At 49.1% G+C, this 23,911-nt stretch overlaps 1 pseudogene; it reads left to right on the top strand.

The window, feature by feature from the left end:
• The first annotated feature begins 3,223 nt into the window (after positions 1-3,223).
• LOC133071355 (clusterin-like) lies at positions 3,224-22,102 on the top strand (annotated as a pseudogene).
• Positions 22,103-23,911: the final 1,809 nt, after the last annotated feature.

The raw sequence follows: 23,911 nt of genomic DNA on the forward strand, positions 1-23,911 counted from the left end.
CTTTCTCCTTGCCCCTTCCCTGATGGTTCCCCCACTCCAAGAAAAAAACATCAAGCCCCAAACCCCAAACCTGACCGCCTAAGTCCGTGATAGAAGAAAAATGACTAAACAACAGTGTCTGCCAAAAAGATGATGAATTCTTTATGAATCAATGAAGTCACTCAGCAGCTAAATAAAAGCTTATCTCGAGTGTTCTGGCAAGGGAGCAAGTGGTCCTGCTCTGGCCTGTGGTCAGTCCTCACCAGTATTGGCAGGCCCAGGGCTCAAGAGAGGTAACCTGCAGAAGGCCAAAGGGTTGGGGAAGAATTTGCAAACAATGACAGAGCAGGCAGAGACAAGCGTGGGGAAATGCTGGGAGAAATGACCAGATGCCTTTGAATAGCTGAAGGGCTAGCAGTGGGGAGATGGATTGGGTTTTCTCTGTGTGGTTTCAGAGGTCAGACCTGGGTTTGAGACTGTCCCTTGCAGGAGCCAGGCTCTGACGTCACCAAGTTCTATAGACAGTTTTCTAGATGACTTTGTGCATGTGGGTAGTGAGCTCCCTGTTATTGGGAGCATCCAAACAAAGGCAGGATGACTACCTGATGGGAATGTGGCAGTGGTGGTGGTGGTTGGTGGGGAGTTGAGAATCAAGTAGTGGAATCTAAAAAAAAAAAAAAAGAAAAAGGTACAAGAGGATTTCCCTGGCAGTCCAATGGTTAAGACTTTGCCTTCCAAAACAGGGAGTAGAAGTTCGATCCCTGGTCGGGGAACTAAGATCCTATATGACCTGTGGCCAAAATCGAAAACATAAAACAGAAGCAACGTGGTAACAAGTTCAATAAAGACTTAAAAACAAATTTTAAAAGGGTACAAATGAATGCATCTACAAAACAGAAATTGAATTATAGATCTAGAAAACAAATTTATGGTTGCCAGGGGTTAAGGGGAGGGGAGGAATCAATTGGGAGATTGGGATTTACAGATACACACTACTATATATAAACTAGGTAACAAGTACCTACTGCATAGCACGGGGAACTCCGTTCAATACTCTCACCTCTATGGGTAAAGAATGTAAAAGAGTGGATGTAAGAATATGTGTAACTGATTTACTTTGCTGAACACCTGAAACTAACACAAAATTGGAAATCTACTACAGGTCAATAAAAGTTAAAAAGAAAGAATCAACTATGGGGTGAGGGCTGCACCAATTGGCCTCCATGATCTACTTAGACTATTTAAAATCCAGTGATGCATTGATGGTGTACTCTTTTCCTTCAAGTTTTATCTTCTGAGCCTTGTCAGCTTAATAGCTGGAGTCATTAAGTAATTCCTCCCAGAGGACCACAGTTGAAGCTGTGAATCACATTCTTTTCTCCCAATCCCGTCTTTTCCTCCCTTCCCCTACTTCAGTTGACTAAGGCAGATCTCCTTGTCTTGTCCTCCAAAGTCTGATTTTTCAAAAATATAATTATTACAGATTTGTGCCTCCTGTATCGGATGCTGGGGGAGTCACAGAACAGAAAAGTTACAAGGAGCATGCTCAGAACGAATCCTTTTGGCCTTGGGCATTGATAGGATGCTAAAGAGGAGGCAATTTGCATAGAAAATGTAGCTGTTACTGATAATTAGACTTTTTCAGGAAGATAAAGTGAAGCCCTAAGGGAGAAATACTATTGCAAATTCTGGCTCGATTTTTTTTTCTTTTCCTTCTGGGCCAATGATCTTCTCACACTTGGCATTGCTCCTGGTGAGGTTGAAGAGGACCTCAGAGATGATACATTCCAGATTCCTTACTGTCCAGGAGGAAGAAACTGAGAACTAAGGCGTCGGGGTGGAACGTGACGGTTAAATCTTTGGTCTGGCCAGGGTCACCCAGAGCCTCAGGACAGAGCTGAGACTGCTTCAGAATTCTATGCAATGCCCCACCTCCACTTTCCCCCTGTGTTTCACATCCCTAGAAGCTCCCTCTGTGCTCCTTCTTGAAAAGGTGGAGGCGGGTTTCTAGTTGCCCCTGGACCTTGAGCAACCAGAGACTGGATCTGAAGCTGTATGTTGAAAATTATGAGCAGGAAAACTCAGCCCCTGGCCATTCAACTCTCCTCTGAGCCCCTCAACTTGCTGGTTTTCAGTTGGCGAGTGGACCATACCGCCCACACCTGCCCTGCACCCCCATCTCCCCCCAGCCAGCACGAGAAACCCTCTCGAGCCCCTAGACCTTTCTCTTAGGGTTCAAACATCCTGGATCAGAGCGCCGATCGTTTCTTCCCCAGGACATATTCATGGTTATGCCCGTGCTGCTTCTGGGCTGGTTCTCTCCTTGCTAGGGGGTGCCATGACTGCTCTCGCCCCTCTGCCCCATCAAAGCCCTCTGCCACAGGGAGTCTGTTGGCAAGCTTCCTCCTGCCAGCAGAGGGAGCTTGAGGCTGGTGATCAGTGAGTCCCTTTGCAAATAGGACCAGCAGCATAGTTTGTGAGGGTCCATGCACGATGAAAACGCAGGCCCCTTGTTCAAAAACTATTGTGAATTTCAAGACTTGGACAGTAGCTCATCAGACAACGCATGGGGCAGCAGGGTCCCATGTTCATGACGCCCACCTGGTTTGGCTGGGTCTCAAGTGCATGGGGACAATACTTCCTTCAAGTCTGGGAATCAAAGAGCTGGGGGCGGGGGGGGCTTCTAATTTTCCAAATGAATGTTCTGTTCATCCCTAAGAATCTGTCTCTGTTTCCTGCAGCCTAGCAGGTCTGCCAAGGGACCGCCAGGTCACTGTAGTGGTTTGGGAAGCCATCATTTCATACTTTCTGTGTTGCATCACAACATCCCTCTCCATCACACCCCCGATATTTCTGATGCTGTTAAATGGAGCCAGAGGAGTGGCACATATGAAAAATTGACGTTCAATCGGACAGCGGAACTGTGAGGTTTCATTTGGGTGTAGGCACCAGACGGGCGCGGAGCATCCCTTCACTCCTGCGGAGCTGGGCGCTCGCCGGTGCACGTTAATTCAGGCTCTCCCCTCTTGAGGCGCCGTGCCCCAGCTCTGAGCCCTCTGGGTGCGACCCCGCATCCAGCGTCTGTCTCCGCCCGAGCCTTTCGAGGTGCCGAAGCGCCCCCCAATGCCCCCCGCCGGGTACTGCACAGGACCCACCTCCCCAAATGCCCACCCCCCGCATCTCCGCACACCCTTCCCGCGCCGGCTTCCGGAAAGCTCTCGGTGCTGTCTACAGCATTCTTTGGGCCTAAGTCCTGCAGGTTTGGAGCCAGTTCCAAAGTGGGCGTGTGCGCAGCGGAGCGCTATAAACACGCGAGCCTCATCGTGCACTGCACGCGGCGTCGCCAGGAGGAGCCTGCGGGCGGCGCTGACGGGTGAGACGTCCCCTCTCTCCCAGTCCCCTGCGCAGAGCCCCGCCACCCAGAAGATGAGCTTAAGGGTGGGGGTGGGGGGCCGCCAGGCGAGGAGAGGGTGGTCGCTGGTAGTCAGAAGGGGCGCTTTGGGTGGAGTCGGAAGATCCAGGGAAGGGAGGTGGCTGGAGCCCCATCGCCAGGGAACAGAGTTGGGGCCCGAAAATTGCTGGGGTCGGCGCAGAGGCCGGGACTCGGGAGCCCTTCGATCATGAACTCCAATCACAGTTCTGTGGGGTAAACCGATGAGTGTTAGTGAACCTCCTTTCGTGAAGACGGGGAAATTGACATTTGGAGAACTGATGCTGCTGCTGGAGTGGCAGAGCTGCTTCCTAACGCACCAGAGTACATCAGAGAAGCGTCACACAACCTCCTTCAGATTTCAGACATCTGATTCAAACGGTCACATCTTATAGATGAAAATCTGGAAGGATAAACAGAAAGAAAAAAATCTCCAAAGATAAACAGAAAACAGGTATCAGAATTGGGATTAGAACCCAAGTCTTGACCTTTCAGAATTTCTGGACTTATTGAAAAAAGAAGCTGATTATTACTATTTAAGAGTGGGGTTAGGAATTTGAGAGTAAGTACAGATATTATAACAGGATGCTTTTGAGAGTTCATTATAAAAATAGAAATTACAGACAATGTAAATGATCAGCCATGTGGGATGCAAAATAAGGTACACCAGTTAACGGACTATTACACAGCCCCAAAAGTGTGCTTTTAGAGTGTATTTGAAGATAGTGGATGTAATGGATCCAGTTGTATGCAAATGCACAGAAAAGAGGAAAGATACCACAATGCTAATGTTTGCCTCTGGAGGGTGTGAATTACAGGTGAATTGTTTCATTTTTCTTTTTGATTGAGTTTGCTATATCTGGGGAGGGAGTAAGAGAGGAGCTTGGGCTTTGGGCTTTAAACCCTGCAGCTTATTCTGCATGACAGTGTCTTCCCCATGGCTTCCTCTGGGGAAAGGAGGGCCTTTGAGAGGCTTGTTTAATCAGAGCAGTTGGCAGCCTGGTGCCCTAGTCTGGAGATGGGAGGGGAGGGGAGTCAGTGCAAAGGGAGGGCAATCTGGCGGCACAGCTGTTCTCATACTGCCCCTGGGCCAGTATCAATATCGTCTGCAAGCTTGTTAGCACAGCAGTCTCTGAATCAGAATCTGGTGTGATAACAGGACTCCCGGCTAATTCCCAGGTACTTTAGCAGCAGGGAGGGACCACAGGTGGCCTCTGTGTGCCTGCTTCCTTTCCTCTGTCCCTCTCTCTACGTGCCACCTCCTCCCACTTCCCCGAAAGGTACTGTGCCCACAATTGGTCCTTCGTCTATTTTTGAAGGAGTCAGAATTTCCAATGATGACATAAGACCCTTGTGTTTACAGAACACATTCACATCTCTGAGATCTGTATTATGTCCATTTTACAGATGGAGAAACTGAGGCTCAGATTTCAGTGACTTGGTGTCAAGAAAAGAACACTGGGCTGGGGGGTTGGGGGGGGCTGTGTTCTCATCCGGGGGTTGCCCTGCTTGTTGCAGGCCTTGGGGAGCCCCAGCCTGTTTCTGGGTTCTGCCTTACCTCTGAGCTGATTGGGTGGGAGACAGGTCTCTGTCCCAGCTCTCAGCTCCATGACTCCCATGGCCCCCAGGCTCCTGATGGGAGATCCTGTACTGACCTCTGGGTTTCCGGACTCCTCATCCAGTGCTCCTGCCTTTGGCTTCTCTGCATCTCTTTTCTTTAGGACTCAATGCCCTGTCTTCCAGTCACAGCCTATTTCAAAGGCTGGGGTATGGATTTCTACGAAGCCTTCACTTATGGGGGAGGAGTGCTCTGCCGGAGGGGTGTTTCTCTCTGGCTTTCTCTCTCTGCCATGACAAAGCCTCTGTCCCTGTTCCAGGCGTTTCAGGCCTCAGTGAGCAGCAGGGGCAGTACCTGGCAGACCTGAAATAGCACCTTGGCTTAGCTACCCACCCACCATCTCTGAGGAGGGCAGTGACCCGCTCTCCTCCCCCATGCTGCTCAGGGACCGCAGTCCAGCTGCCTTACTAATTGTGTCTCAGGAGAGACTTGCCTTATTCATTTTCTCCCAAGGGTCCCAGTGGACCTGTGGAGGAGCTGAGAACGGCTTCAGGGTGTGCATCGTTTCAGGAAGGGGAGAGCCCCTTCCCGTTCTTGTTAGGGGAAGCAGGTGAGTTCAGATGAGCAGTTGTGGGGAGGAAGGGTGCGGGGTGGGACAGGAAGGCAAAGAGAGGGATTTTTGTTTTGCAACAACTTCAGCTTTGGGGAAAGGATCCATTGTGTAAGACCAGCTGGTCCAGGGCTCAGGGCAGCCAGCCAAGAGATGGTGGGAGGATCCTGGGAGATGCCCTGCTGTGGGCATAGAGGGACCAGCCTAGTTAAAGGGACTTGTTGGAGCACAGAAGCGCTCCTCCCAGCAGGACTTCTTCTGGGGAGGCTCCTTGCCCCCCCCCCCCCCACACCGTACCCCTAACCCACCAGTCCCTTAGGCCTTGCTGCTCCCTGAAGACCACTGTCCCCCTCGCCTCAATCTTCTCCCATCCATGCCTCCTGCCTCAAGTCTCACGCTGGGGATGATAAATGGATTTATTCCCCTGTATTGACCCAGAGGGTCTGAGGCTATCACTGCTTCAGACCCTTGAAAAGCACTTTCGGGAGGTGTTGAGGCTTGGCTGGGGAACGGTGCTGTGATTGATTGGTGATGCCAACAACAGGGGACTGGATGTGCTCAGGGCTGCAGTCCCCACTTCAGGGGGATGGGAGAGGCTGGATGAGTGACCCAAGAGAGGTGTTTTCGGAGTTGAGTTTGTTGAGATAGTATGCAGATATCTTATGTGCCTTTTTCAGGCATAGTCAGCTATGATGGGAAGAGAAGGAGGAGGGGGAGGGGAGGAGGAGGAGCAGGGGGAGGGTGGATTGGACCCGAGTCCAGTGGTTCCAACTCCAGATCCTTATTTCTTCTGTATTAGGCTGCTTTCCTGGGGTTCTTCCTGGTACCCTGCTGCCTCCACTTTCTTTTGAAGGTGCCCAGTGGCAAGAGTGATCCTTTCTTGTCAAGTCCCTGGGATGAAAAGGCAGTGATGTGAGCTGAGGGCATAGGCAGCAGGCTGGGATGGACACCAGCGGGCTGTCTGGCTGTTACCATGACAGTCCCCTATTCTCTCCAAACAGAGGCGTGTCGGGATTCCAGAATTGGAGAAGGAGGCAAGATGAAGACTCTACTGCTGTTGATGGGGCTGCTGCTCAGCTGGGAGAGTGGCCGGGCAATCTCAGACAAAGAGCTCCAGGGTAAGTGACCAGGTGTGCCCTTCTGTCAGGACCCCAAGGGTCAGAGCCCATCTCTGACCTGTGCATCAGGTCTGGTTTGCCCTGCCCGGGCCCCTGTCTGAGCTCTCTGTTGCTGGTCCGGGCTCTTTGTGGTCAGGTAGGCTTCCAGGCACTTTCAAGTGGACCCCAAGTCCTTTCTGGATCTTGTATCTCATCTGGCTGTTCTCTTCCCAGTCAGCTTGGCCCAGCGTGCCCCCCCACCCCCCATGAAGCTCCATGAAACCTGGACCATTGGATCCTCTGTGGATGTCCCCCTTGAGTTTCCATAACGCTTTCTACCTGTGTCTGCCACCTTTCCACCTACAAAACCAATGCTCTGGGTTCAGGAAAGAGAAAATATCATTCATTAGGAGGGTTTGTCATCCTTTAGAGCCCAGCTTTTGGTTCCCCTCTACTGCTAGGTCCTTCCTGACACCTGTCTTCCCTCTGCTCCACTCTTATCCTGGGAGGTGACCAACTCTCTGGGGTAGTAGTTAGAAACCCAGATGCTGAGATCAGAGATGGGTGGGAGTCTTATCTCCCTCCTAGCCCTCCCAGCTGTATAACCGGGGGTGAGTACCTTCATCTCACTATGATTCTTCCTCCTCATTTGTGCAATGAGGTGAAGGCGGTGTTGAGAGTCTTAAATAAAATGCACATGGAGCCTGCAGCCAGTGCTTGGCCCAGGATAAGCACCAGAGAATTTGGTAACATTGTCTCATCGTATTTGTCAAAGGATGTGGTGTGTCTGATCACAGTCTCCTTGTGGGATGGTGTAATTAAGTCAGCTTCCTGTCTCCGTCACCTGACACCATGCATTGGAACAAAGACAAAGTTCAGATGTTTGCTTAAACTGCATTCCAGAAAGGATTGTATCCAAAAGGATACTATTTTATATTTTGATGCTTAAACATCAAATTGTGCTTCCAGGATTTTTTTTTTTCCTTGAACATTTTCTGCAGTTGGTTAGGCTGCTTCTCCAGAGCCCCAGGGGCAGACTGGGTTATTATTATTTTTTTTTTCCATTTATTTTTATTAGTTGGAGGCTAATTACTTTACAATATTGTAGTGGTTTTTGCCATACATTGACACGAATCAGCCATGGATTTACAAGTGTTCCCCATCCTGATCCCCCTTCCCACCTCCCTCCCCATCCCATCCCCCTGGGTCATCCCAGTGCACCAGCCCTGAGCACTTGTCTCATGCATCCAACTGGCGATCTGTTTCACACTTGGTAATATACATGTTTCGATGCTGTTCTCTCAGATCATCCCACCCTCGCCTTCTCCCATAGAGTCCGAAAGTCTGTTCTGTACATCTGTGTCTCTTTTTCTGTCTTGCATATTGGGTTATCGTTACCATCTTTCTAAATTCCATATATATGCGTTAGTATACTGTATTGCTGTTTATCTTTCAGCAGACAAATGGATAAGAAAGCTGTGGTACATATACACAATGGAATATTACTCAGCCATTAAAAAGAATGCATTTGAATCAGTTCTAATGAGATGGATAAAACTGGAGCCCATTATACAGAGTGAAGTAAGCCAGACTGGGTTATTTCTCTGGGTGTGTCTGCTCCAGTGTTTGCATTTCTGAGCAGCTGGGTAATTGATTCTCAGGCCTTGGGCCTTCAGTGCGCCCTGGAGATGGAACCTGGAATGGAACCTGTGTCAGAGTGAAGCTGGGACCCTGAAGGCTGCCTGCCAGGGGGACCCCAGCCACAGCAGCCCCTAGATCCACTGGTCTTTTTGACCCTTTCAACTGGTTCCAGGATTGTATTCCCAGCACCACCCATTCACATTATCCACCTCTCTGCCCTTTTCCTGCAGAAGTGTCCACTGAGGGGAATAAGTATGTGAATAAAGAAATTAAAAATGCCCTCACGGAGGTGAAACAGATAAAGACCCAAACAGAACAAACCAATGAAGAGCACAAGTTACTGCACAGCTCCCTGGAGGAAGCCAAGACGAAGAAGAGGTAAGGAAGAGCTCCGTGGCCCCGCCTTGATCCTCTCTGCTGGAGGGACGGAGTGGCCCTTGCTCCTCCAGGTGTCCTGCCAGGTTGCCATGGTGACCTGCCGACCTTTCTTCCCGGCTGTGTCATCTGATGCCAGGGGCTGTGGTTAACAAATAGGGAAGGTTTATTTGCTTTTGAAAGCTTCAGGAGGTGAGATTTTGGATCCGATTTCATTACAAGCCTGCTGCCAGATTCATTTCAATAGATTTTTCTAAATCCCGATTGTGTGCAAGCTCCGACGTCGGCTTTGGGTAGGGTCTGTCACGGTCAGGGTTAGAAGGGGGATGGCACCCTACCTTCAGGAAGCTTATCTAGTGTGGGTAATACCTTTGGGGGTACAGCAGGCACACACTGGATTGCTCAGGTCTGAGTTCTGGTCTACTTTGTAAAGAGACACCTGAGTCCAACAGTGAACATACAAAACTAAACCACTGTCATTCAGGAAACTGCTTATTTGTGTTGTGCTGGGTAGCTTCAGTCATGTCTGACTCTTTGAGACCTCATGGACCGTAGCCCGCCAGGCTCCTCTGTCCATGGGAGTCTCCAGGCAAGAACACTGGAGCAGGTGGCCATTTCCTCTTCCAGGGGATCTTTCTGACCCAGGGATCAAACCCATATCTCTTAAATGTCTCTTGCACTGGCAGGCATGTTCTTACCACTAGCGCCACCTGGGCACCGCAGCTTATTTAAAAAATCTATAGTCTTTGTCAGGGTATCCTCAAATTCTACTCCTGTTGCTACCCTACCCCTAATGACAGAGATGCTGAGATGGGGCCTCTGGTCCCTAATGTGTGGGGTGAAATCATTGTAAAGACTTAGAGAAGTTCTGCAGTAAAGAAACACATGTAACTTCATTTAACCCAAGTGCTTTCCAAATCCAATTGACCAGGGAATCCATTTATGTTTTTCCTGATAGCTTGTAGCACAGTTTCATGGTAGCCACTTGCAGCAATATTGGCCTGGGTGCAGCTCTAACTTTCTCTGAAACTTAATGCCCTTTCTTGGCATGAGTAGAAATTCCCGCCATGCTGTGAGAAACCTCCTAGAGTCCACGGAGAAGTTGCAAGTCCTGTTCTGGAATATTTGTGCTTCTCACTGGAATTTGATATTTGGCAATCCAGGTTCTATAAAGCACATCATGTTTGGAAAGAGACTCCAGTTGAGGAATATGGGAACCGGAAAGAAAGGAATTGCCTGTGAATTGACCTCATAGGAGGTGTGGTGGCCTTCCCCATTTGGGAGCAAGAGGCGGTGGACACAGACCAGGGGGACAGGGGACATGGAGCAGGAGAAGATTCCACCTGGCTCCTCCTGGTCAGACATTCCTAGAGCAGCTTCATCTGGGGGTATGGATGGTCTACTTAATTCTTTGAAGAGTAAAACAGCTATTTTTCAAGATTTTAATATAGAAAAGCAGCAGAAGAAAAGTTTTTCCATAATCGTTTTACTTTAGGACAATTCCTTAGGTATCTAAGGATACCTACGTTTAGTCTATTTCTTACTACTTTTTCTCCTCTATAGTTTTTGGACAGTGGCTGTACTCAAACTCATGAATTTTTTAACATGAGAAATGCTTATTATAATATTTAACATTTGTTACAAACATCCTTGGTAATGCTGTCCTAGCTACCATTTGTAATACTACTATTTCCTTAACTTGTCCCCTAGTTTTGAACATCTGAGTTAACTCCAGTTTTTTTTTTTTTTTTTTTTTGCCATTAGTGAATATTGTAACAAATATCTTCATGCATACAGATTTTTCCTTGATTGCAGGAATTCCTTGGGATAGATTCTTGCAGAATTACTGGATCAAATGTCATGGTCATGTTAGAGACTTTTGGTAGCAGGTATGATTTTGATTTCAGAAACTTACCTATTCCCACTGGCATGCTACGGACTGTGGTTGCCATAGAAAAATAAGATTCAGGGAAGCTTTGAAAGATGACATTTAAATTCCTGAAGTTGAGAGTGGAAAGTGGGGTATTTAGTGAGAAGAGGGAAGTCTTGGGGTAAAGACAGTAGGTGCAGCATCAGAGAAAAATGTCTAGATGGGCTCTAGTGGCCAGAAAGGACTAAGGAGCAGGATGAAGACGGGAGGATGCTTAAAACCAGACGAGACGGGACATCCTGGTGGCAAATGTGGGAACTTGTGAGCCAGAGCGGGATGGAAATAAGCACCCCAAGTGCCCAGGTTGGGCAGAGTTGGGGGTGGGCACCCATGCCTGCTTCGGGAAGGGGAAGCCCGTGGTTTCTGTGGCTAAGCCAGCCTGTGTAATCCCCCAGGACGCCCTGAATGACACCAGGGATTCCGAAACCAAGCTGGAGGCGTCCCAGGGGGTGTGCAATGAGACCATGACGCCCTCTGGGACGAGTGTAAGCCCTGCCTGAAACAGACCTGCGTGCAGTTCTTTGCGTGTGTGTGCAGAAGCGGCTCAGACTGGTTGGCCACCAGGTGACAAGCGGCCCCGCCCCTTCAGCGCAGCGTGGCTCGGGCAGGGGGATGAGAACTTGAATATGCTTCTTTGGTTCTGCACCGAGTTCCAAGTGTGGGGATTTCCCTACCAAGGGGTTCTCCCACACCAGCCGGGTGCCCTGCAGTTCAAGTCAAGTCGGACCCCATCTACCTAGAGACAGCATCAGACCCACAGCTTCAGGGCTCAGTCCCACAAATCCGTCCCGCCACGCCCACCCCCGACTTCACCCGCCAATCAGGAGTGGCCACCTGTGCTTCTGACGGCTGGCTATAGGTTAGAGAGCTCCATGACCGCTTCCTTTTGTTGTTGTTGAGTCACTAAGTCGTGTCCAACTCTTTCCAACCCCATGGACTGTCGCCTGACAGGCTCTTCCGTCCATGGGATTTCCCAGGCAAGAATACTGGAGTGAGTTGCCATTTCTTTCTCCCAGGGATCTTCCTGACCCAGGCATCAAACCCATATCTCCTACATTGCAGGTGGATTGCCCCCTTGGGTTAAATTAATTTGTTCAAGAAGCCCACAGAACCCGGAAAAACATTTTACATACTAGATAATCAATTTATTATTAAAGGATATAACTTGGGTGACTTCCCCAGTGGCCCAGTGGTTAAGTATCTGCCTTGCAGTGCAGGGAACATGAGTGCGAACCCTGGTTGGGGAACTGGGATCCCACATGCCACAGGGCAGTTAAGCCTGTGTACCATGGTGAGAGATCCCGCGTGACACAACTGAGGCCTGACACAACCAGAGATACATTTTAAAAATCAAAAATAAGTAAAAATCATTTTTAAAAAAGCCACCAATGGGTAACCCATTGGTCATCCATTAAAAAAAGTAATAAAAGGATGTAAGTCAGGAACAGCCAGATGGAAGAGACGCCCAGAGATAGGGATGGGGAAGGGTGGGGAGCCTTCATGTCCTGAGCCAGCAGTCTCTTGTGTCTCATTGGTGCATGTTTTCATCAACCCAGAAGCTTCCCAAGCCCATCCTTTTGGATTTCATAGAGGCTTTGTCACACAGGCACGATTGATTAAATCACTGGACGTTTGTCATTGATTTACTCTCCAGCCCCACTCCCCTCCCTAGAAATCAGGGGCTGGGGCCGAAAGTTCTAACCCTTTAATCATGTAGTTGGCTCTCCCAGCAATCAGCCCCCATCTTTAGTTACTTTCAAAATGTTACTTCCCTAACAAAACAAAGACACCTTAATTGCTCTTATCACGGGAAATTCCAAGAGATTTAACACCTCCTTGTCAGGAACCAGACCATATATATATTTCTTATGATAAATCACAGTCTCACAGCTTCATTTCACATGCTATTTGCTACAGATTAGTTCTGGCTGCATTGGAGCCCAGAGTGTCGTGATCGATTGGTAATGTCTGCTATGAGTGCAGTAATGTGGGATGGTGAAAAGCACCTGTGTCAGGTATTTGCCATCTTAGAAGACCCTCATCCAGCAATTCTTAGCTGCATAAGGCAGCAATTGGCTCCATGGCAGGGCAGAGCCCTGTGTCCACTTTAGCAAAAGGAATTAAGAATTTTTAGTATGTTAATATCCATCTGGACTTCCCTGGTGGCTCAGACGGTAAAGCGTCTGCCTACAGTGTGGGAGACCTGGGTTCAATCCCTGGGTCGGGAACATCTCCTGGAGAAGGAAATGGCAACCCACTCCAGTATTCTTGCCTGGAAAATCCCATGGATAGAAGAACCTGGTAGGCTACATTTCATGGGGTTGCAAAGAGTCGGACAAGACTGAGCAACTTCACTTTCCAATATCCATCTACCCTCCCCTACAGGCCTTGCTTAATTAGGACTCATGAATTTTGCCCTTCCCCAGAGTCCTGTCAGTTGGCACTTGGTTGACTGGGGAGGGGGTCAAAGAGGACAGCAGACTAGTCCCACCTGGTGGATCTTGTGACTTTCTTGGTCATTCAAGTCTTCCTGCTCCTCCCCATCGGAGTCAGTAGATTGGAAGGGGCTGGCCTGGACATTTCAGAGATGGGGAGCCATTCCCAGCCAGGCTTTCCACCCCCTGCTGTGACTCCTAGATGTCCCAGGTGCAGCCGGGACGGGCCTGGCTCGTCTTGACAAGGGGGAGGCACCTCTGATTATCCTCCATCTCACAGCTTGAGGAGTTCCTGAACCAGAGCCCCTTTTACTTCTGGATAAATGGTGATCGCATTGACTCCCTGATGGAGAATGACCGGCAGCAGAGCCATGTGATGGACGTCATGGAGGACAGCGTCAACCAGGCCTCCAACATCATGGATGAGCTCTTCCAGGACCGGTTCTTTCCCCAGAGGCCCCAGGACACTCAGTACTACTCCCCCTTCAGCTCATTCCCGAGTGGGGGTCACTCTTCTTTAATCCCAAATCCCGCTTTGCCTGGAAATTGCCTTTCCCTGTGTTGGAACCCCTAAACTTTGATGATGTGTTTCAGCCCTTCTACGACATGATCCACCAGGCCCAGCAGGCCATGGACACCCACCTGCACAGGACTCCCTACCACTTCCCCATGACGGAATTCTCAGGAGGTGAGAAGGAGGGGGTGAGAGCTCACAGTTCAATGGGATGCTTTACCCAGTCAGATGGGCTGTGATGCTAAAGAAAAGTACAAATAGCTAAGGAGCTAAGGGATTGTGGAGGTAGGGAGCATTAGATACTCATATCTGTGCCCAGGACTTGGCCTATGCCATCTGAACCCTCCCTAGCAACCTTGGGAGGGGGCTACCATCCCCATTTGATGGAGAGTGTAGGAGCATGCCCAGAGGTTCACCGGCTTCCCTGGTGCCTTAGCAGTAAAGAATCCACCTGCAATGCAGGAGATGCGGGTTTGATCCCTGGTTTGGGAAGATCCAAACCAGGATTTAGGCTGGTCAAATCTAGCCATACAGGACTTGGAACCAGTGTTCTTTTGAGTTTTCCAGGCTCCTTCCAAAAACTGGTGGGCATGACACTGTTTCCTCTAGAGCAGGCATCCCCAACCTCTAGGATCTAATGCCTGTTGATCTGAGATGCAGCTGGTATAATAATAACAGACATAAAGTGCACAATAAATGTAATGTTCTTGAATCATCCTGAAACCCCCTCCCCCACCCCTTGGTCCTTGGAAAAAATTGTCTTCCACAAAACTGATCCCTCGCACCAAAAAGGTTGCGGACCACTGCTCTTGAAAACTAGACCCTTTGTCTTGGAACTCAGGTGGCTTTGTATGGACACCATGCTTATATTGGCAGTGAATTGTATAATCACTTAACTGTACAGTTAAGAAAGCTGTTCGTGGCTATAACCTTAGGGTCTGGTAGAGAATGGGCACACAGTGAGTATCTTTTGAATGAACAAGCCAAAACTTTTAGCAGTGTCTTCTTTCAGTGAATCAATAGACACTGGTTGGCCAACCCCATCTCCTAAATGCTAGAGTTTGATTGGCACCGGGGTCTGGCTTGTAAAGGATTGGAAATACAGGAGGGTGTGGGCATGAATGGGCCTCCCTGGCGGCTCAGTGGTGAAGAGCCCACCTCCCAATGCTGGAGACATGGGTTCAATCCCTGGGTCAGGAAGATCCCCTGGATAAGGAAATGGCAACCCACTCCAGTATTCTTGCCTGGAGAATCCCATGGACAGGGAAGCCTGGCGGGCTACAGTCCATGGGGTCACAAAAGAGTCAGACATGACTTAGCGCTAAACAACAAATTGACTTGAAGAAGCATTTACTGCATATCGTAAGGTGGGGTGGGGGGCGCCCTGTGTTATAAGGAAGTTCCATATGAATCTTACTCCTGCCTTCAAGGGGCTTGCTGCTTGGCCAGGGGGAGAGAAGTGAGCCAGACAGAATGCAGAGCAAAACAGGTTATGATGCCAAAGAGAAGTATGGACAGCTCAGAAAACGTGGAGGTGGGAGAGTGGAGTGGTGAGAGGGAGGCCATACCCAGCTCAGGGGGCCCCGGGAACCACCTCCTGGTCCTACTGCAGGGAGTCCCACTGCTGACCCAAGCCTGTGTCTTTCTGCAGGCAGGCAGCCAGATGCCAACCTGCTCTGCCTGCAGAACCATCTCAAAGGGCCAGACAGTGGTATGGAAGGGCTCAGAGAGATGGGGCGGCCCATGTTGCTCTGTGTGACTTCCCTTGTGTGTCCCCAGAAAACAGTGACTGCGCCGTGTGCAAGGAGATCCGCCACAATCCACGGGATGCCTGTGGATGAAGGACCAGTGCGAGAAGTGCCAGGAGATCTTGGAACTCCCTGAGTGAGTGAGTGAATGAATCGGAGACCCCCTGGCCTCCTGTGTCCTCAGGTTCCCAGCACCTCACTGGGGCTGCCTTTAGGGCGTCAAGCGGGTGGGAGTTCAAATGCCAACTCTGCTACCTTCTAGTTGTGGCTGTTGGTGGGAGAGGGGTCCTTTGCTCGGTTCTGCCTGGATCCCCATCTGGGGTCGAGGGTTAAGATGCAGAGTTGTCCCCAAAGTTGGGAGACAGAATACAAAGTATTGGGTTGGCCAAAAAGTTTATTCAGGTTTTTCCATAACATCTTGTGGAAAAACCCGAAGAACTTTATGGCCAACCCAATACTTATCGCATCAGTTCACGGTTAACAGACTGACTGTAGGAGGGGCAGCTGGGCTTTCTAAAGAGCTGTCATCCTGTGACTTCCTCCAGTTAGTCTGTCCCCAAGGGCCAAACCTAGTAGACATCCTCATTTTTGGCTGCAGATGATGAAAATTTACAGTATGTTGTTGTTACTGTTGTTTTGTCGCTAAGTTGTGTCCAACTCTTTGCGACCCTGTGGACTATATAGCCCGCCAGACTCCTCTGTCCACGGGATTTCCAAGACAAGAATACTGCAGTGGGTTGCCATTTCCTACTCCAAGGGATCTTCCCGACCCAGGGATCGAATTTGAGTCTCCTGCGTCGGCAGGCAGATTCTTTGCCACTGAGACATCAAGGAAACCCTTCGACAGTGTGGACTCTGTTAAACTCTTGCCGTGTGTTTGTTACTGAACACGCTTCTAAACACTTCACATTTACTCTTCTCCCTAGGATAACTGGGGTGGCTACTGGTCTTACAGAGGGGGAGGCTGAGTTAGAGAAGGTTCAGTGACCTGCTCAGGATTCAGGACACCCCTCCTGCGGGGTGTTTGGCATGCATTCCCCAGCAGTGCTGCCGTGTTCTCTGCCCTGAACATACAGGTCTCTCCTTGTGGTACCTTCACTTCCTGGCCACCTTCCCTGTGGTTGGTTGGTCCCTGAGGCAAAGGAAATAGCTCTCTTCCGATGTTACTCTCTGTTTTATCAGGGGAACTGAATTCTTCCTACTTGGAGGTAGCAGCTATAAAAGCAGAGACACACCTTCCTGGCTCACAAAAGTTTATGCTCGGAAGGAAAGAGTTAATTATCCCCGCCCCCCCCGGGAACCCCACCCCGAGTGGATCTTTGCTCTTACTTGATTCTTTTGGGTGCCTGGGCTGGGCCTTCAGAGTCTAGTTAAATATTCCTAATCTCAGTGCTGTAATTTTAGAAAACACTGCAAAAGTACAAGTGCTATATGAGGCTGATCTATGAAGAAGTGAGGTGAGTTCACAAGTGCGGCTCTTGGGTATAGCCCATAAAATATCATAGCTAGAAAACCGTAAATCACACAGTACGTCGCAGTGAGAAAGTCACCTTAGGGCCAGAAGAAGAGACCTACTGATGCCCAAGCTCAGATTGGTGCCCCTGGTACTGATTTTTTTTTTTTAATTTTTTTCCCCTGGTACTGATCTTAACGGTCACTGATCACAACTTCCTGAAACACTGGTTTTCTTTTATACACCAAGGAAGATTTATGACTTCTTTTTTAAAAATTTTTTATTTATGACATCTTATCCAAGGTGCTTGCAACCTTTGGAGCATGTGCTGCCTCTGACCTCCAGACTGAACTGTTGCAATTTCCATTCTCCTGGCATTTTGGACCAGATTGTTCTTTTTTTTTTTTTTTTTTTATGATAGGTTTCATCGTTTTTTTTAAATATTTATTTTAAAAACTATTTATTTATCTGGCTGCTTAGGGTTTTCGCTGTGGCATGTGGGGTCCTCACTGTGTCTTGTATTGCAGTGGATGGGTTCAGTTGTTGCAGCATGCAATGTGGGATCCTAGTTCCCCAACCAGAGATCAGACCCGTGACCCTGCACTGCAAGGCAGATTCTCAACCACTGGGCCACCAGGGAAGTCCCTAGATCAGATCATTCGTTGTGGTGGGGGCTGCCCTGGGCGCTGTAAGGCATTTCACAGCATCTCTGGCCTCCAGTAACTTCCTACCCCCTACCCTGCCAGTTGTGACAACCGAAAGTGTTTTCAGACCTTGTCAAATACCCGTGGGGACAGCACTGCCCCAGGAGAGAGCCGCGGTTCTAGCTTCCATCCTGGTTCTCAATGACTGTCCTTATTTTCAGTGACTCCCTGGCATGAAGAGCTAAGGTTAGTCATTGTACATATTTCTCAACCCAGCTTATTGTTCATAATCCTATGTCTTGCCCTACCTGATGTTTTATTTTAATATAATAGAAATGATCAAAAGGCTTCCCTCCTAGCTCAGTCGGTAAAGAATCTGCCTGCAATGCAGGAGACCCCGGTTCTATTCCTGGGTCAGGAAGATCCCCTGGAGAAGGGCATGGCAATTCACTCCACTGTTCTTGCCTGGAGAATCCCATGGACAGAGGAACCTGGTGGGCATGAGGTTGAAAAGAGTTTCACACGACTTAGTGACTAAACCTAAACCAATAGAAATGATTACAACCAGCATGATGAAGCGTGCAAATAACTCCTTTTCCCTGACTTGCTTGAGTTTCATGTGCTCTTTTGGGGATATTTTTCAACAATTAAGGGAGAAAAAACAGTAGTTTTTAAAGAGAGCGGGCGTTGTTTCCAACCCTTGTCTACCTGACCTCCTGCAGTGGGTGGAGTGGGGGGGTGTGGGGGGACCAAAAGCAATGAACTTCCCTACTCTCTGGTGAGCTTGGCAGCCAGCCACTCTGGGCAGATGGGCAAACCTGGACCCCCTCACTTCCTGTGTGCTTGTGGTCCGAGGATCCTGGCTGGCTCTTCTGCTAGCCAGGTTCTTGGGGCCAGAATTTCCAACTCTGTGGATACAGGCAAAGTTAGAGAACTTTGCAGAGCCACAGACTCAATAGGAAGAGCCCAAGTTTAAGAGTTAAAGCCTTGAGTTCACCATTCTGACCTCCCAAATCATTCATCCTATGACTTTAGGTAAACGATTTAGCTCTGTGCCCCTCAGTTTCATTGTTGGACGTCAGAGTACATCAGACTATTAGAGATCACCGCTATCCAGAGTGTTCAGTGATGCCTGGGGCATAGCAGTACCACATAAATGGCAGCTACAGGTAATGTCCACCATTTCTGGAAATGATTCCTGGGGGCACGAGGGCAGTGAGACAAGCTCCTGGTCTTTGCACATGGAGCCCTGAAGTCCTTGCTTCTTGAGGTGTGGACAATGCCCCTCCTTGCCAATCTCCAGGGAGGCAGGGTCTTGCACCCAAAGAGAAATCAGTGATGTTACTGAAATAATTTAGTTCAGCTGACACTGTCTCCCAGAGCAAGACTTTTTTGATGAAGATACTATGTGTTGATTCACTCTCAGGGTGAGCTCTCTGCTTTGTCTTGGGCTGACAGCGAACGCACGGTGGAAAGACGGCGCTCAGAGTAGCTCTGCCTCAGGTCCTGGCTGGGTGACCCGATTGCCATTTGTCTTCATCCCTGTTGAGCTCTCCCTTCACATTTCTGCCATTTGTTTGTGTTCTTTCCATCTCTGGGCAGACTGTTCTGTCAACAACCCGACTCAGACGCTGCTGCGCCAGCAGCTGAACGCGTCCCTGCAGCTGGTGGAGAAGTTCCGCAGGCTATAGGACCAGCTGCTCCAGTCCTACCAGCAGAAGATGCTTAACACGTCGGCCCTGCTCAAGCAGCTGAACGAGCAGTCCACCTGGGAGTCCCAGCTGGCCAGCCTCACACAGAACGACGACCAGGACTATCAGGTCTCCACGGTTAGTCCGTGCTGGCCACACCCGGCAGCTGCACTCACGGTGCAGTCTGGAGGTTGCGTGGTCCTCCCCGGGGGTGAAACGGGATCAAGATGTTCACGGGGGCATGTCTGCTTTCGATGGAGCACTTGTCCTGCTGCAGGAAGCAAACACTCAGGCACAGCGGTGCACGGAGACCTCATCGCCTGATGAGGTGGAGTGTCACGATCCTATTTTACGGGTGAGGAAATGGCGAGGTTCACCAGCTTACCCAGCATCTCCTACCTGAGGGGTGATCACCCTGTCTGCCTGGCTGCAGAGCTCTCTTTCCGGAGAGCTGTCCTGTCCCACGTAGGGATGCCTCGTGAATTGGCCCACTGTTCTTCTCCAGTGATAAGCAGCATCTCTCTAGTACCGGGAAACGTTTCTTTTTCTCTCCCTGATTCCTTTTCTCTCACTGCCTGGCTGGTTGCTGCCCAAAGGAAACATGGCATCTCGGAAACCAAGTTTTACTTGGTGGGGCTCCCCCGGGGCTGGTCCTTCGTGGAAGGCATTTACCCCCACAAAGTAGTGTCTCTGAGTTAGGGCATTTCTGTTCACCAAGTTGTATAGTTGTGCAGGTTAGGGAAAAGCAAAGGGGTCCACGGATCCAAATGGAGCCTTACTTGAGTTTCCAGCTGAGTCTGGGTTGACCGTCTTCCTCAACCCTTGTTACCTTTTCTCCTTCCAGGTGAATTCCCACAGCTCTGACCCCAGCACTCCGTCCAGCCTCACCAAAGTGTTGTGAAGCTCTTCAACTCCTTCCCCATCACCGTGACGGTCCCGCAGGAAGTCTCCAGGCCTGACTTTATGGAGAATGTGGCGGAAAAAGCGCTGCAGCAATACCACCAGAAGAACCTGTGAGTGTATGCCCCCCTGCCCCACCTCAGTCCCTCTGGGGCGAACAGCTCCCTGGGGGTCCAAAAAACAGGGCAGAGGCATCACTGGAGCTATAGCCAGAGCCCACACAGGAAGTTGGGAAGCTACTAGGAATTTTCTTCTTTCTTTGGAGGAAGTTCTTTCTGGGTTGATGAGAAGCAAAGTGTTGGTTGCTGCTTCTCAGTGATTATCAGCCCTCACCTTCCCCTCCTCTGTTTCTTTTTCAGGGAGGAGTGAGGCGTGAAAGTTGCTTTTCTAAGTATGGGGGCATCTGCGCCCACTTGCCCCTGAGATGAGCTTCAGGCCCCTCTAGAGAGTTCTGCACATCACCAGGTGACCAGGCCCTGGGCTCTAGGCCCTTCTGACCCCACCAGCCTCTCTTTCCTCTGAACTCCTCTTGAAACGCACTGATGCCTGCATTTGCTGATCACCGGAAGAACTTGCTCACGTGCCACTAACTCAGTAAACCGCCTTGTAAGCTGAATGCTCTGCTGTGTCCTCTTTTTTTTTTTTTTTTAATTTTTTTGGCTTCGCCCTGAGGCATGTGGGATCTTAGTTCACTGTAGGTGTTGATTAGTCGCTCAGTCTCTATTGATTTCTATTACGACCCACCAGGCTCCTCTGTCCACGGAATTCTCCAGGCAAGAATATTGAAGTGAGTAACCATTCCCTTCTCCTGGGGATCTTCCTGACCCAGGGATCAAACCCACACCTCCTGCATTGGCAAGCGGGTTCTTTACCGCTGAGCCACCAGGGAAACCCCTTTTAGTTCACTGACCAGGGATCCAACCCACACTCCCGGCGTTGGAAGTGTGGCGTCTTAACCACTGGACCACCAGGAAGGCCTGGTGTGTCCTCCTTAGGTTGGTTGTTCTGTTTGTTTGTTTTAACCCCCGAATGTCTTCATTTGGATGTGGGAAAAAAAGAGAAAAGAAACGCCAATGGCTAAGATGGTATAGTCTCATATAGTTGAGAATAAAAGGAGGGGGATGATGAAGTTGGTCCATTTCAAGGATTTCTTGCTTTTAGGAAGAGACATGCCCAGCAGCCAGCTAAAGCATGTTTCTGAAAAATGAACCTTTTCCATTTTCTTCTAAAGTGGATACATACTATGATAGGGGTGAGGGTGATCTCCTGAAGGAATATATTGAAAATTATGGTGCATAAGGCATACTGGTTATTTTGATACATAATTAATATTTTTCTTCTGGAAAATGTACTCCTCCCCAGAAAACAAAATGAGGTAATTTTCTTTTAGGTGTGAGAGCTTAGAATCCCTGTGAAACCGTCTTGACTGTGGCATTGCTTGTTTACTGTGTGTTCTATACAACCTTTATATCTGTCCCTCAACCTTAAGAATTTCTCCTCTGCCTGGGTTTTTCCTGATAACTGTTCACCCCTCGGGGCTTCTCAGGTGACTCAGTGGTAGAAAATCCACCTGCAATGCAGGAGACGTTAGTTCAGTCCCTGGGTTGGGAAGATCCCCTAGAGGAGGAAATGGTAACCCACTCCAGTATTCTTGCCTGGAGAATGCCAGGGACAGAGGAGCCTGGCAGCAGCAGCCCATGGGGTCTCAAAAGAGTCCAACACGACTTAGCTCCTAAACAGGAGAGGGTGAGATGTATGAAAGAGTAACATGGAGACTTACATTACCATATGTAAAATACATAGCCAATGGGAATTTGCTGTGTGGTTCAGGAAACTCAAACAGGGACTCTGTATCAACCTTAGAGGGGTGGGATGGGGAGGGAGATGGGAGGGAGTTTCAAAAGGGAGGGGATGTATGTATACCTATGGCTAATTCATGTTGAGGTTTGACAAAAAACAACAAAATTGTGTAAAGCAATTATCCTTCAATTAAAAAATAAATTAAAAAAATTTCTCCCCTCACTCTGAAATATAGCTGTCCTGCAGTACCCCCAGATTGCCAGCAGGTGGCACTGGCTAACCGCAATACTTGTCTCCACATTAAGAAGCCTTTCCATTTATGAATCTTCTCTAAAGAATCCTGTTCATCAAGTACACATCAAAGGGAAATAAAAACCATCTGTCTGCACCCCAGGTCTGTAACAAAATCCACATGTAAATTAAAAGCTTAAAATATTCTTAGTTTACTATTCTTTTTCTCTCTTAAGTTATAAGCACCCTTGCCAACAGATGACAATGGTCTATTAACTTATGTCCACAGAAGCTAGTACTTTAGTATTGCTATCAAGGAAATTCAGAGGAAGGTAGGTGTGTGTGATTCACTTAAAGATATACATTAATTAGGGTATGGTTCAGAAGGCATTTGCTAAAATGACCATAATTGTAAAGTATATATTATATTAATGTCACTTATTACATTTCACAAGTTATTTTCTGTTTTCCACTATGCTGCTGGATGTTGGAAGTCACTATACCCAGTTGTTACTTCTTTTTATGCAACCCCCTTTAAATTCTAGACTTGCCCCTTAAAGACAGAGCCTAGGACTTCCCTGGTGGTCCAGTGGTTAAGAATTTGCCTGCCAATGAGGGGAACATGGGTTTGATCCCTGGTCCAGGAAGATCCCACATGCCATGGGGCAGCTAAGCCTATGCATCACAACTACTGAGCCCATGCGCCTAGAACCTGTGCTCTGCAGCAAGAGAAGCCACCACAATTAAAAACCCAGGCACCACAACTGCCTGCCCTAACTAGAGAAAGCCCACATGCAGCAATGAAGACCCTGCGTAGCCCAAAATACCACCTGATGCAAAGAGCCGACTCATTGGAAAAGACCCTGATGCTGGGAAAGATTGAGGGCATGAGGAGAAGGGGGGCGACAGAGGATGAGATGGTTGGATGGCATCACCAATTCAATGGACATGAGTTTGGGCAAACTCTGGGAGATAGTGAAGGATGGGGAAGCCTGGCGTGCTGCAGTCCATGGGGTTTGAAAGTAGACATGACTGAGCAACTGAACAACAATAAAAGCTAAAAAAAAAAAAAAAAAAGAGAGAGAGAGCGAGCCTGAAGCTGACTCTGAGTTTCATTGGATGCCTCTTTCCCCTTCCTGTTTCCCTCTTTGCACAGTGACCTGGTTTGAGGGTCCTTGGATGTCCCTCCATCCCTCTTAGAAATCCCATTCCGAGGCCCCAGAGAGCCCTGAGGCAGGAGATGAAGTCACCAAGGTATTGGATGAGACAGGGTGGGGATCTTCCAGCTGGGGATCTGTGCATAATGGGCCCTTGGTTTCTAGCTTCTAGGATCCTTGTGGCAGAGAGGTAGCAGGGCTTGATGTTCTGAGAAGAGAGGGCTTGACCTCTGCCTGGTGCGGAGGGTGGGAGTGGGGTGGGGTGGAATCATGAACCCTGCTGTCAGCCTCTGTATCGCCACTTGACTGTCTTCTGCCAGAAACCTATGATTAGATATTGTCTCTGATGACCATGAAGTGAAATGACACCAGAGTTGTGCAATGCGCAAGCCTGGGCAACTGTTACCAGGAACCCTGGGCCAACCACAGTTCTCTAATCCCTGGGCCAATTATTTTGTGTAATCCCCGTCAGTTCCCCACAATTACCCTCAGGGCAGTGGTTCTTTCCTCCACAGCATAGAAGCTGCCGGGGGTGGTGGCGGCAGCTTTCATATGAGAAGTGCCTAGAGGGGAGAAGACCCCGCCGCAGTTCCTTGCGGCCCACAGAGGCTATAGAAGGAGACACCGGGTTGCAGCACCACCCTGTGAAGTAGCAGGGAATAGGGGAGCGGTGGGAGCCAAGAAGCCCCCCAAAAGGATGCAGAAGGCGAGAGAGCGC

This window comes from Dama dama, chromosome 16, assembly GCF_033118175.1.
Source record: "Dama dama isolate Ldn47 chromosome 16, ASM3311817v1, whole genome shotgun sequence".
NCBI lineage: Eukaryota > Metazoa > Chordata > Mammalia > Artiodactyla > Cervidae > Dama > Dama dama.